Here is a 13,250-nt window from a genome sequence, read left to right on the forward strand (position 1 = left end):
TGTGAGGTCATATAAATTTTCCAAGGTCAGAAACGAAATTTAACTATTTTTAGCATTTTAATTCCCATTTTAGTCATAAAAATGTAATAAAATGACCAAAAATCCTTAAAATGAGCAATAAATTTCCATGAATCATAAAAATGACCTAAAAACATTTTAGGACCAGAATATATTACAGGCAAGGTGATTTCGTGGCTTATACTTATAAATCACAAATTTTTAGTTTTATATGTTAACCTTTTAACTCGGAAAAACAATAACCGATTATGCATGCAACATCCTTATGCTCTGATACCACTTGTTAGGTTCATATACCTATTATTAGACTCCTCTAATAGTGAACTAATTAACTTGTTAATTATTTGTTCTTTAGATCTAGTGCATGCATAACAAAATGAAAGATTTATGAGAAAAACAATGTTCCTTACATTGTATAATGGTTCGAAAATTTGGGCACAAGTAAGGTCACCTTCCTTCACTTGTTCTTGAGCTAATAATAATGGATGATCCTCCTAAGACTCCAAGTTTAGAAGCCACTCCAATAAATTGCACCCAAGATGAATCCCAAAAATCTCTACTAATATTAACTAGATATATAGTAGAAACAATACCTTAATAATACTAATATTCTTATATTACTACTTCTAGTAATAGATTTGGTATATTAATATTTGTTGAGAGTTTGAATGAATTTTGCATGTGAGGAATTTTAGAGAGAAACAAGTAAAACTAGCAAAACAAGCAAGTAAAAATGAGCAACCAAAATGCCCATTAAATGGTGCCAAAACCGGTGGCCTTTTGGAGCTACAAGGGAATCTTTTTCCACTTGTTTTATTCACTTGTTTTTGCTTTTGGTAGATTGTAGGATGTAGGTGTAAGATGTAGTATGCAATGCTAGTATGTAGTGTCTCTTTCACACAATAACCAACAACAACATAAGACAAAAGAGCATCTTTGCTCATCTTATTATGGCCGAAATTTTGGTCTTTTATGGACCATTTTTGCCTTTTGTCATTTGTCCCACAAATGCTTATAAGTCTTATGTTTAGCAATCTTACATATTTAATTATTAATGTAATTATTTAACACTTAAATATTACAATTAATAATATAATATACACTCCACTTTTTGAGTAGTATACTACCATTATATCAACATATAATGGGTCCCAAAATTACTAGTTAGTTAAAATTACAACTTCTTGTAACTTTAAATAACTAATTACCTCTACCTCAAAACTTATATTAATATCTCAGCTAATTTAGTAATATAACACTTAATTACTAAATTTAATCTTTATTTAATCACATTAAAATAAGATGCAAAATTGCACTCCCATAATTAAGGAATTAATTAATCTGTATCGCATATAATTAATTAAATATCTATTTGGGCCTCATCCTATAGGTGTGACCTAAAGGGATCAACTGACCACCACCGTCACACGACAGTAATGTCAAACTCTAGTTAGCCAATCATTACCGATTAATGACGGTCGATGATCGTATAAAGAATCATCCCTCACGTATTCTTAATTTGAGATTTAATTATGATATTTAAATCATGTGATCGCACTATTGTTGAGGACACATTTCCCAACATTTTTAAACCGACCTCATGCCTCATACAAGTTCTCATCCGGAGTTTGTTTAAAGCTCGTAATATTCTCTCTCAATTGGTTAGTTCTTTGCGGAGGGAAATATCTTTTATAAAAAGCAAGGGCCAGGGTCTCCCAATTGTTAATTCCAGCTGCAGTCTTATCAAGATCAGTTAGCCACTCTCAGGCTCCATTAGTAAGAGATAAAGGAAATAGAACCTCCTTTTATCTTGTCTTGAGTCACTCCCTTAGTAACGGGAATGGTAGAATAGTAATCTGTAAAGACCTCCATATGCTTTCTCGGGTCCTCACCAGCTACTCCACGATACAGATTCTTTTCAACTATATTGATGTAAGATGGTCGAATATCGAATGTATTCCCATCTTCCGTCGCCAGATTAAAACCTTTAGGAATGGAGTCATCCGTAGGCTCGGAATAGCTCGCAATATTAGGCATCTTCACAGGTTCTGTAACTGTAGCAGAATTAGAATTGTCTTCCTCTAAAGACTGATCTTCTGCAAAAGTAAACTGTTCAAGAACGAGATCAAGAGTACTCAAGGCTTCCTCTTGACGATTCTTCCTCTACAAGTTCTGTCTACGACGAAAAGTCCGCTCCGGTTCAGGATCATTTGGTACTAATTCTGACCTGTTGGACCTGGGCATACGCAAAACTAAGAAAGAAAAATAATAAGAACTGCCTCAAGGAATTAAAATCCCTTGAGGCTAAGACAGACGAAAAATAAACAAGTAAATAGGCTAATTGCCTCCCCGGCAACGGCGCCAAAATTTGATACGGCTGTCGCAACCCTATCAAAAGTAAACTAGCCGGATCAACTAATAAATATAGTAGAGGTAAGTCGGGTATCGTATCCACATGGAGGCTATTATATCTACTTGTTATCCAAGTCCGTCACGGTAACAACTGGGGTGTATTGATTTGTTTTCTAACTACTAAATGAGATTAAGACAGAGAGAATAAGAGAAATAAAAACAGTAAAGAGAAATAGGTTGTAATAAAATAAAGAGAGAAATGCTAGGAAGTCGGTTCACCGTGGTAATTAGTCAATTCTGACATAATGAGATCAGTCGGTCTGATGTGAGAAGGGTAAAGGAAAGGTCCTCTCGGTCCGCTATCCGCCCTAGAATACTACTAACTTAACTTTCATCTTCATTAGTGTAGTCTACTGTTCATAACAGGTATGTTCATTCCAATATCTCAATCTAGGTCTTAATTTAACCGGATTAACTAGTGTATAAGCGTGCACTCAACTAAACGATTACAATTAAATTGTTATAAAACAGTTCTCACAGACAAGGCCGTCTAATCTAATTACAACATCATTAATTCACTACCATGGCTCCCTTAATCCTAACATAAAAGGAATTAGTTACTCATGTTTATGATGAAACAAATAATAATAATGGATGAAATAGCAAGAGACATGATATAACGATGATGAAGATAAAATAACATAAACTTAAAGATAACAATAATTTAACAGTAATTAAGAACTAAGATTAAAGATGCAAAAAAGATTAAATTGAATTAAGAGTAAAGTGGATTACAAAGTTTGAGATCCGCCAATAAGAACGAAAGCAACGTAGCAAGAGGAAGAGAAAATAGTCTACTGCGTAATTATGAGCAAAGTATCAGATTAAGAAGTAAAAGATCGATCATCAAACCTAATGACGTCTTCTCTTTATATAGAGAAGATATTTTATTAACCTAAACTTAACTTAAGATATTAAAATCCTACGACTAAAGACAGAAGTACTCGATCAAGTACAATAGAACCTCTCGATCGAGTAACTTCACAGCAGAATCCCTCGATCGAACAAAGTATGTCTTCAATCGAGTAACCTCAAAATATCATCCTTTGATCGAGTACAGCAGGGACTCGATCGAGCATGTTGACCACCCAATTCCACTCGATCGAACAGAAAAGGTTTCGATCGAGTACTTGGCCAATGAACCAGCTTGATTTCTTCGTTAGTTAGCTTCTAAGACCACTTCACGCTTCCCAAGGTAAAGGCTTTTCGCTTCAAATCTTCCATCTCCATAAATGCATGCTAAGGGGACTGAAAAAGGCATGATTCCGCTACTTTCGGGTCCGTTCCTGCAAATAAGGCAAACCAAACCAAAGTAGCCTATTCGGGGCATTTTGCAATACAAAACTACGAGAATTACATGGAAATGCGTGCATAAGAGGCCAAAAAGGACTACATGAAATACACGTATCAATATCTTTTATAAAAAGGAAGGGCCAAGGTCTCCCAGTTGTTGATTCCATCTGCAATCCAATCTAGATCAGTTAGCCACTATCTGGCTCCATCAGTAAGAGAGAAAGGAAATAGAACCTCCTTTATCTTATCTTGAGTCACTCCCTTAGTAGCGGGAATGGTAAAACAGTAATCTGTAAAGACCTCCATATAATAGTCTCCAGTCAAAAGAATCGACTCATTAGAACATCTTAGAGATCCCCGCCACGACCAGGCGTCTATAATTGAACTTAGGGACTCTCTAAATGGTCACTGTCCGGCAAAGTGTCACACACTCTGCCCATGTAATCGACTAGTCATCATGTATAACGTTATGGTGTTGAACAACCATCAATCGACTTACAATCTAGTCACTCCGAGACGTCACCTCATAAGTGACTAGGGGCAAAATACAATGTTCATCTTATTCACTTGAATAGTGTTCAACATTGTCTCCACAACTTTATTCAGATAAACAAGGTATTTAAAATTTAGTCACACTAAACAAAAGATTCATAAAGAATGAATGCGAAAACAATGAATGTGATTATCATATATATAATAAGAGATACACTATCCAATTATTACATATCCATAATCTAAAGAAAATTTGGTACTCATCTCAATCCCATTGCAACGACATGACCATCATGCTTAGCCTTTGATAAAGGCTTGGTTAAAGGATCAGCAATATTATCATCTGTCCCAACCTTACAAATGTCAATTTCCTTCCTTTCCACATAATCTCTAATTACATGGTATTTCCTTTCAATGTGTCTAGATTTGTTACTAGACTTCGGCTCTTTGGCTTGAAAAATAGCTCCACTGTTATCACAATATAGAGTGATTGGATCTTTGGCGTAATGGACTACTCCTAGTCCCTCCATGAATTGCCTAATCCAAACAGCCTTCCTTGTGACCTCGACGCCGCAAGGTACTCAGCCTCTGTTGTAGAATCCGCAGTAATGCTTTGCTTGAAGCTCTTCCAGCAAATAGCTCCTCCATTTAGCATAAACATATAGCCGGATTGGGATTTCATATCATCCCGATCGGTTTGGAAACTTGCGTCCGTGTAACCTCTTACACGTAACTCAGTTTCTCCTCCAAACACTAAGAACGAATCCTTAGTCCTTCTCAAGTACTTAAGGATGTTCTTTACGGCTATCCAGTGACTCTCACCAGGCTTGGCTTGATAACGACTTGTCATGCTCAAGGCATACGCAACGTCAGGACGAGTGCAAATCATAGCATACATGATAGACCCAACAGCGGAAGCATAAGGGACGGTCTTCATGTGTTCAATGTCCTTAGGGGTAGAGGGAGACTGTGACTTGCTCAAAGTAATCCCTTGGCCCATAGGTAGAAATCCTCTCTTGGAGTCTTTCATATTGAACCGGTCAAGAACTTTGTCAATATAAGCTTCTTGACTCAATGCTAGTATCCTCTTGGACCTATCCCTATAGATCTAGATACCCAAGATTCGTTGTGCCTCTCCCAAGTCCTTCATCTGGAAGTGTTTCCCTAGCCACTCATTAACGGAAGTGAGCGATGAAACATCATTCCCGATGAGCAATATGTCATCCACATATAGGACAAGGAATGCAACCTTACTCCCACCAAACTTCATGTATAAACACGGTTCTTCCACACTTCTAGTGAAACCGTATTGTTTAATAACATGATCAAAGCGATGATTCCAACTCCTAGATGCTTGCTTAAGACCATAGATGGACTTTTAAGCTTACACACCTTCTTAGGGTTAGATGTATCCACAAAACCTTCAGGTTGTATCATGTACACCTCTTCTTCTAGAATCCCATTCAAGAAGGCGGCTTTGACATCCATTTGCCAAATCTCATAATCATGAAATGCGGCAACCGCTAATATTATCCTAATGAACCGAAGCATAGCGACTGGAGCGAAGGTTTCGTCATAGTGTAAACTATGAACTTGGGTGAAACCTTTTGCCACCAATCTAGCTTTGTAAACATCCACGTGTTTATCCACGTCGAGCTTAATTTTATATATCCATTTACACTGAAGGGGTCGCACTCCCTCAGGTAAATCCACGAAGTCCCATACTTGGTTCTCGTACATGGAATCCATTTCGGATCGCATGGCTTCTAGCCAAAGCGAGGAGTCGGGACTAGACATGGCCGATTTGTAGGTAGTGGGTTCATCACTTTCCAAAAGTAACAAAACACCATCCTCTTCGATGTTACCAAGGTAGCGGTCAGGTGGATTAGAAATCCTACTTGACTTTCTAGGAACAATTACCGTTTCAGAGGAAGAGGGAATGCTATCCTCCACGTTCTCCTCTACCTCATTCTCGGTTTGTGGCTCTCGAACTTCTTCAAGTTCAAATTTTCTCCCACTCTGTCTCCTAGAAATAAACTCCTTTTCTAGGAAGACAGCATCACGAGCCACAAACACTTTGTTCTCATGTTTATTGTAGAAGTAATAGCCACGTGTTTCCCTTGAATATCCTACAAAAAGACATTTGTCAGACCTGGGTGCAAGTTTATTATCAGACTTAATCTTGACATACGCCTCACAACCCCAAATATGCATGAATGACAAATGAGGGACTTTCCCTGTCCATATCTCATATGGAGTCTTATCGGCCGCTTTAGTCGGGCTTCGATTTAGTGAAAATATTGCAGACAAGAGGGAAAAACCCCAAAATGAACTAGGAAGCTCAGTTAGACTCATCATAGACCGAACCATATCTAGTAAAGTTCGGTTTCTCCTTTCGGCCACACCATTTAATTGTGGTGTGCCAGGAGGAGTCCATTGTGATACTATACCACAATCTTTTAGGTGTGAATCAAATTCAATATTTAGATACTCACCACCACGATCGGACCGTAGGGTCTTAATCCTTTTATCCAATTGGTTCTCTATTTCATTTTCAAACTCTTTGAACTTGTCAAAAGCTTCACTCTTGTTCTTCATTAAGTAGACATACCCATATCTACTTAAGTCATCAGTAAAAGTAATGAAGTAGTGAAAACCTCCTCTAGCGATGATGGTTAATGGTCCACACACATCCGTATGTATGAGAGCCAAAACCTCATTAGCTCGTGTCCCTTTTCCCGCAAAAGGTGCACGAGTCATCTTGCCTAAAAGGCAAGACTCGCATGTACCATAAGATTCGAAACCAAATGGTTTGAGCACTTTAGATGAAACAAGTCTCTTAATGCATCTTTCGTTTATGTGGCCTAAACGACAATGCCAAAGGTAGGATTCGTTTGGATCACCCATTTTGAGCTTTTTAGTTTCCACATGATAAACGTCATTAACATCATTTAAAACATAAATGCCTCCAATTGAAATGGCCTTGCCATAAACCACACCATTTAAAGAAAAAGTACAACACTTGTCCTTAATCATAAAACAAAAGCCTTCCGCGTCTAACGCGGAAATGGAGATGATGTTCTTGGTTAAAGTTGGTGATGTGACCATAATTAGCGCATATTTAGCCCTCGAATTAGCCTTGTTCCCATGCTTTTTAGTGCATATTTGGGTCATTTATTGTCTTTAGTTCTTTGTTTTGCATATTCTTTGAGATTTTGATCCCTTGGTAGGAAAGGAGTGCAAATCTTGCATTTTCATGGCAAAACGAGACTAAATTGATTGAATTCAATGACCAAGCATCAAGGAGAGACAAGATGAGAAGGCCTTTGTACATATGATAGTAGATGAGCAATGTTGAGAAAGAATCCTTGAGTCCCCGAGGAAATCCCCAAGGATTTTATGAAGAAAAGGGAAGAAAAGAAGAAGAAACAATGCTGAGCTACAATCCGTGCGGTTTCTCCACAATCCGCCCGTCCTCCTCAAGCACAATCCGTGCGTTTTCCCTCAAAGACGCCCGGGTTAGCACCACCGAATCCGCCCGGATTCCCTCGAATCCGCCCGTTTTCCCCCGCCTGAATCCGCCCGTCTTGACAACAATCCGCCCGGATTCCAGTACAGCGAATTTCGTCTTCTCCAAGCTACAAAGAAAGAAGCCCTTCCTTTGAAAAATACCGGCTTCTCCCTGCTCAATCTAAAAAGTGTAATTACTAGTTTAGCCCTTAGTTAACCCTAATGCATCCACCTAATTTCCACTATAAATACCCCATTAGTCTAATTAGGTGAGCATGTTCTTCTTATCAATAGTTAGAGTAGTTAATATCAATCAAATCTCTCTTTAGTATTGTAATCAACAATTAATCAAGTTCTAATACAAGTTTTATTTCCTTAATCTCTCTTTTGTTCATCCTTTATTTTGGGTAATTGAAGATTATTTGGGTTATTATTGGGAGATTGACAACCTCTCAATCAAGCATCAAGTACTTCTTTTATTCTTTGCTTTATTATTGGAATCATTAGTAGGTATAATTCTCTTAATCCCTTTTTAATTATTGTTAATTACTTTCATTTATTCATCATGCTTCCTTTTCTTGGTATGATTGACAACCTTGCTAGCATGATCAACATGATAATGAGTGAGTAGTGTCCTAGCTAGGGTTAATGGGTAATTAGGGGAAACCAACATGGGGAATGATTCATGCTTAAATTAATATGCTTTCATGGTTTATTTGCTTGCTTGTTTTGATCTCAACTCATGCACATGTTATGTTTGATGAAATGTGAGCCTATGAATCCTTGCAATTTTTTCCCATCACCTATCTTTTCAATGAGACTTGTAAGACATAAACCAACTCGAGTCTCATTAGACCATGCATGTTGTTGAGTAGGGAAGACTAAGTCGACTTGTAGGTGTTGTACAATCTAATCGATTCGGCTCCGGGACCCAAACTTTACTAGGATTGTAAGATATAACCCAACTCAATCCATCACAACAATAATTGCTTGCTTATAATTTGAGAACATGTTTGTATGATCAATTCCCATGATTCCCCTATGACCCCATGACACCCTAGTGCTTTTTATCAATTGTTTACAACCCTTTTAATTCATCTTGCTTATTTACTTTCATTGCTATTTAGTTTAGTGACCTTCTACATCAACCCAAACTGTGACACCCCTAAGACACCACTAGTTTCAATAGAAATCTCATCTCAATTCCCGTCCCTTGGGATCCGACCTTTACTTGCCTCTTTACTAATTGTAGAGTTGTTTGTGAAGCTATAAATTGTGTTTTGATTCGGACGTGACCCAACGACAACATCTATTAAATTGTGAACACGAAACGGACCGAACCAAAAATGGCGCCGTTGCCGGGGACGGTGTTAACTTGATTTAGATTTTCTTTTATTGTTATTAATTGTGTCTTTCTTTGCCTTGGGGAAGTAAAACTCCTCAAGGTTTGTTCTAATTGTTTTCGAGTTGTTTGATATTTTGCATGTCTAAAAGGTCACAAGGTGATTTGTTACCTTTTGACCGTGAAATTGAAAGAACCTTGACAAACAATAGGAGATTTGCTAGGAGGAATTTGAGAGGTATTAGTGAGGTAGTGGATATTCAACCAACTATCGAGTTCATCAACCCTTTTGCAAGAGAAGGTGAGGAGAACCCAACACAAGATACCCCGCAAAATCAACCTACAATGCCTAAATTTTCATCACATTCCGTACCCACCGAGGAGAACCTACCCAATGGTACTCCCACACCACAACATCTAACCGGAAATTTTATTGCCAAATCCGCCTTTATCCAATTAGTCGAAAGGAGCCAATTTGGGGGGATGCCTAGTGAAGACCCTCATTCTCATATGGAAACCTTTTGTGACTATTGTGATGCGATTTCTTAAACCGGTGTAAATCAAGACCAAATTCGATGGGTCTTATTTCCTTTTTCTCTAATTGGCACCGCGAAACAATGGTTGAAGGGCCTTGATAAGGCCACTCTCGGAATTGATTCTTGAAAGAAGTTGGCTCTAGCTTTCTACAAAAAGTTCTACCCACCGGAAAAGACTAACATGCTAAGAGCTCAAATTACGGGTTTTAAGCAAAGGGATGAAGAATCTTTGTATGAAGCTTGGGAGCGGTTCAAAGGAATTTGTCGCTCATGTCCTCACCATGGACTTAGCGAGTGGTTCTTGGTACAACAATTTTGGAACGGTTTATATGAAGATTCAAGGAACATTCTCAACATGGGATCAAATGAAATGTTCACCGAAGTTGATGACAATCAAACATGGAACAAGATTGAGGAAATTGTGGTCCATAACTCACAATATAGTAGACCTCGCAAGGCTACTAGAGGAGGAAAGCATGAAGTAGACTCCGTTACTCAATTGGGTGCTCAACTTAGTGCTCACATTGACACAATCAATTTAAAGTTTGAGAAAGCTATGGCTAGACTTGAAGAAGCCTCAAAATCACCAAAGCATCATGTTAATGCCATGACGGCATCCTCATCAATCCCAAGTGGGATATGTGAGAATTGTGGAACTTTGGGACATGATCAACGTGAATGTAGGGGGACAAATGAACAAGTGAATGCTTTCCAAGCATACAAGAGTGGTACCCCTTATTCCAACTATTACAATGAAAACACCAAGTTTCATCCGAATCTCTCATACAAAAGCCAAAATGTTCAAAACCCCCAAACAACATACACCCCACCTCCCATGAGAAACCAAAATCAAAGACCCTTTTACAACCAAAACCAAGGTTATCAAAATCAAAATCCATACAATCACCAAAATGACCAAGGTTTTGATGTTCAAAAAGCGGTCCTCCAAATGCAAAAGAATCAACAAGAATTTTTCACTCAAATGCAAAAAGATAGTCAAGCAAAAGAAACCACCATCAACAACATTCTAGCTCATACCAAGATGTTGGAAACCCAATTAACTCAACTAGCATCTTCAAGCTCACAAAGACAAAAGGGGCAATTACCACCACAAAGTAATCCCCCAAGACATGAAACGGTTAGTGCCATTCACTTGAGAAGTGGTACAAGGTATGAAGCACCGAGGAAGCAAGTTGAGGATGAAGTTGTGGAAGCTAGTGATAAGGAAGAAATTGTGCAAAACTCCAAGGATGAGAATCATCAAAAGAAGAGATTTCAAAGAAAAATGAAGACAAGGCCAAGGAGAAGGAGCCCATTGTGATTAGACTTCCTTTTCCAAGTCGTCAAGCCAAGCCCAAATTTGATGACCAACTTGGAAAGTTTATGGAAATTGTGAAGAATTTGGAAGTCTCAATTCCTTTCACGGAATTAATCAATCACGTGCCGGCCTATGCGAAATACATGAAAGACATCCTCACAAAGAAGAAGTCGATCCGGAAACTTGAGACTATCGCCTTCACTAAGGTGAGTAGTGCAATAATTCAAGGGAGTTCACCTCCAAAACTAAAGGATCCGGGAAGCTTCTCAATACCGTGTACCATTGGCGACACCACGATCAACAAAGCCTTATGTGATCTAGGGGCTAGTGTGAGTGTTATGCCGTACTCGGTGAGTAAAAGGTTGGGGATGGGAGAGCTTAAATGCACCAATATCACACTCCAAATGGCCGATAGATCGACGAAGACACCATTAGGGATATGGGAAGATGTCCCCGTGCGAATTGGGAAGTTTTTCATCCCGGTGGACTTTGTCATTGTTGATATGGAGGAAGATTCCAACATTCCAATCATTCTAGGAAGACCCTTCTTACACACCGCGGGTGCGGTAATTGATGTAAAACATGGTGAGCTCACTCTAGAAGTGGGAGATGAGAGTATAACTTTTAATCTTGACAAGACTATGAGAGCTCCCCGTTTACATGAACCATGTTTTATGATCGATCATTATAGTCGGAAGGATGAAAGGAAGAAGTCGGAACTCCAATGGAAGAAGAAAATTGAAGATGCTCCATTCAAAGAGCAAGTGAATTGTGCCAAGGAAAGCTTGCAAAGCTCATCAAAGACAAGCAAAGAAGAGAATGGCCTCATTGGCCAAGAAAAGGAAATGGGAAAGTTGTCTCCACCAAATCAAGAGATTTTCAATGATCAACTTAATGAAGTTTGTGGTCTTTGGGACGACGAATTTGAAGGGATTTTTAATCTCTACATTGGTAATGCCATCGATCAAGACCGACAAAAAGGGCCAAGGTCTATTGAAGACCTCTATCATGATAATGAACAAGCGTTTGATTACTTTTTCAAGATGTTGAGCAACATCAACAACACCTTGAACATGCCCCCTTGACATCTCATCAAGAATGAGAGTTTGGTGGAGTCCTCCCTAAACCACCATTTGTAAATATTTCTAACTCCCTAACTTGCATTTCAATTCTTGTATTGCATTTTTGTTATTTTTGGATTTTTATACTTTGATCAAGATAATTATCATGTTTGAGAGAAGTGAGGGAGGGACTAATAATTTCAATTAATGTGTAGTGCTTTAGCTTAGTGTGGGGATGGCAATTGCCTAGGCTATCCATGCCTTAGTAGTGCCCCCACAATGAAGAACACGAGATATGAAGAAGAATGGAAGAATGACAAGGGATATGCATTGTACACGGATGGAACTGAATCCGGGTACAAAGGGGTCGAATCCGAGCGGATTCAGGAGAATCCGCCCGTCTTGAAGCAATCCGGGCATATTGGGTAGAAGACGCACGTCCTAAAATGAGCTGAACTTTTGATATTTTTGACTGTCAGCGAATCCGGGCGTCCTGCATCCTAATCCGCTCGTCTTCAAAAATCCGCCCGTCCTGAAGAGAAGACGCCCGTCTTCTTGGCTGAAGAAAACAAGAAAAATCCCTGTGAAGGAATCCGCCCGTCTTCTACAGAAGACGCCCGTCCCGTGTTTGCAAATCCGAGCGTCTTCACTGAAAGACGCCCGTCTTTAGGCGAGATTTTTCAAACCCAGAAAAGAGCAGAATCCGCCCGTATTGCCCCTACAGTTCAAAATTTTCGAGTTTTATAAACCCCCTCCCACCTTCATTTCTTCATTCCTTCATTCATAACACTACTCAAAACCCTCAAAACCCTCATCCTCTCCATCACAAAAACAAAATTCCTCAACAACATTCACCAAAATCAAATCAAAACATCCTTTTAACAACAAATCAATCACTCCTCTTCCAACAAAAATCAAAACCAAGCACAAAATCTTCAACCTTTGAGTCGATTTTTCAATTCATAAAGGCAAAGCCTTTCACCTTTAAATCGATTTGGGTACACTACAAATTGAAGATTTTTCACTCTTTTCTTGGTTTAATTCATCAATGGCAAGGACTAAGGGAGCCACAAAGGCAACAAAGGCAAAGGCACCAAAGGCAAAGACACTTTCATTAAGGCAAAAGACTCTTCAAGCAAAGAAAGCATTGGCTATGGTGGTAGCAAACCCAAACTTGGAAGTGCAGCAACAACAACAACAACCTCCCATGGGAACAACAACATCTACTACTCCGGAAATTGATCAACTTGAAAACTATCCGGAGGTAA

At 38.8% G+C, this 13,250-nt stretch overlaps 1 non-coding gene across 1 annotated transcript; it reads right to left on the minus strand.

Moving 5' to 3' along the window:
- Positions 1-9,784: 9,784 nt before the first annotated feature.
- On the minus strand, positions 9,785-9,891 carry LOC141658021 (small nucleolar RNA R71). The gene has a single exon (XR_012548932.1). It is a non-coding gene; the product is annotated as a small nucleolar RNA R71 (small nucleolar RNA).
- Between the last annotated feature and the right edge of the window lie 3,359 nt (positions 9,892-13,250).

This window comes from Silene latifolia, chromosome 5, assembly GCF_048544455.1.
Source record: "Silene latifolia isolate original U9 population chromosome 5, ASM4854445v1, whole genome shotgun sequence".
Lineage (NCBI taxonomy): Eukaryota > Viridiplantae > Streptophyta > Magnoliopsida > Caryophyllales > Caryophyllaceae > Silene > Silene latifolia.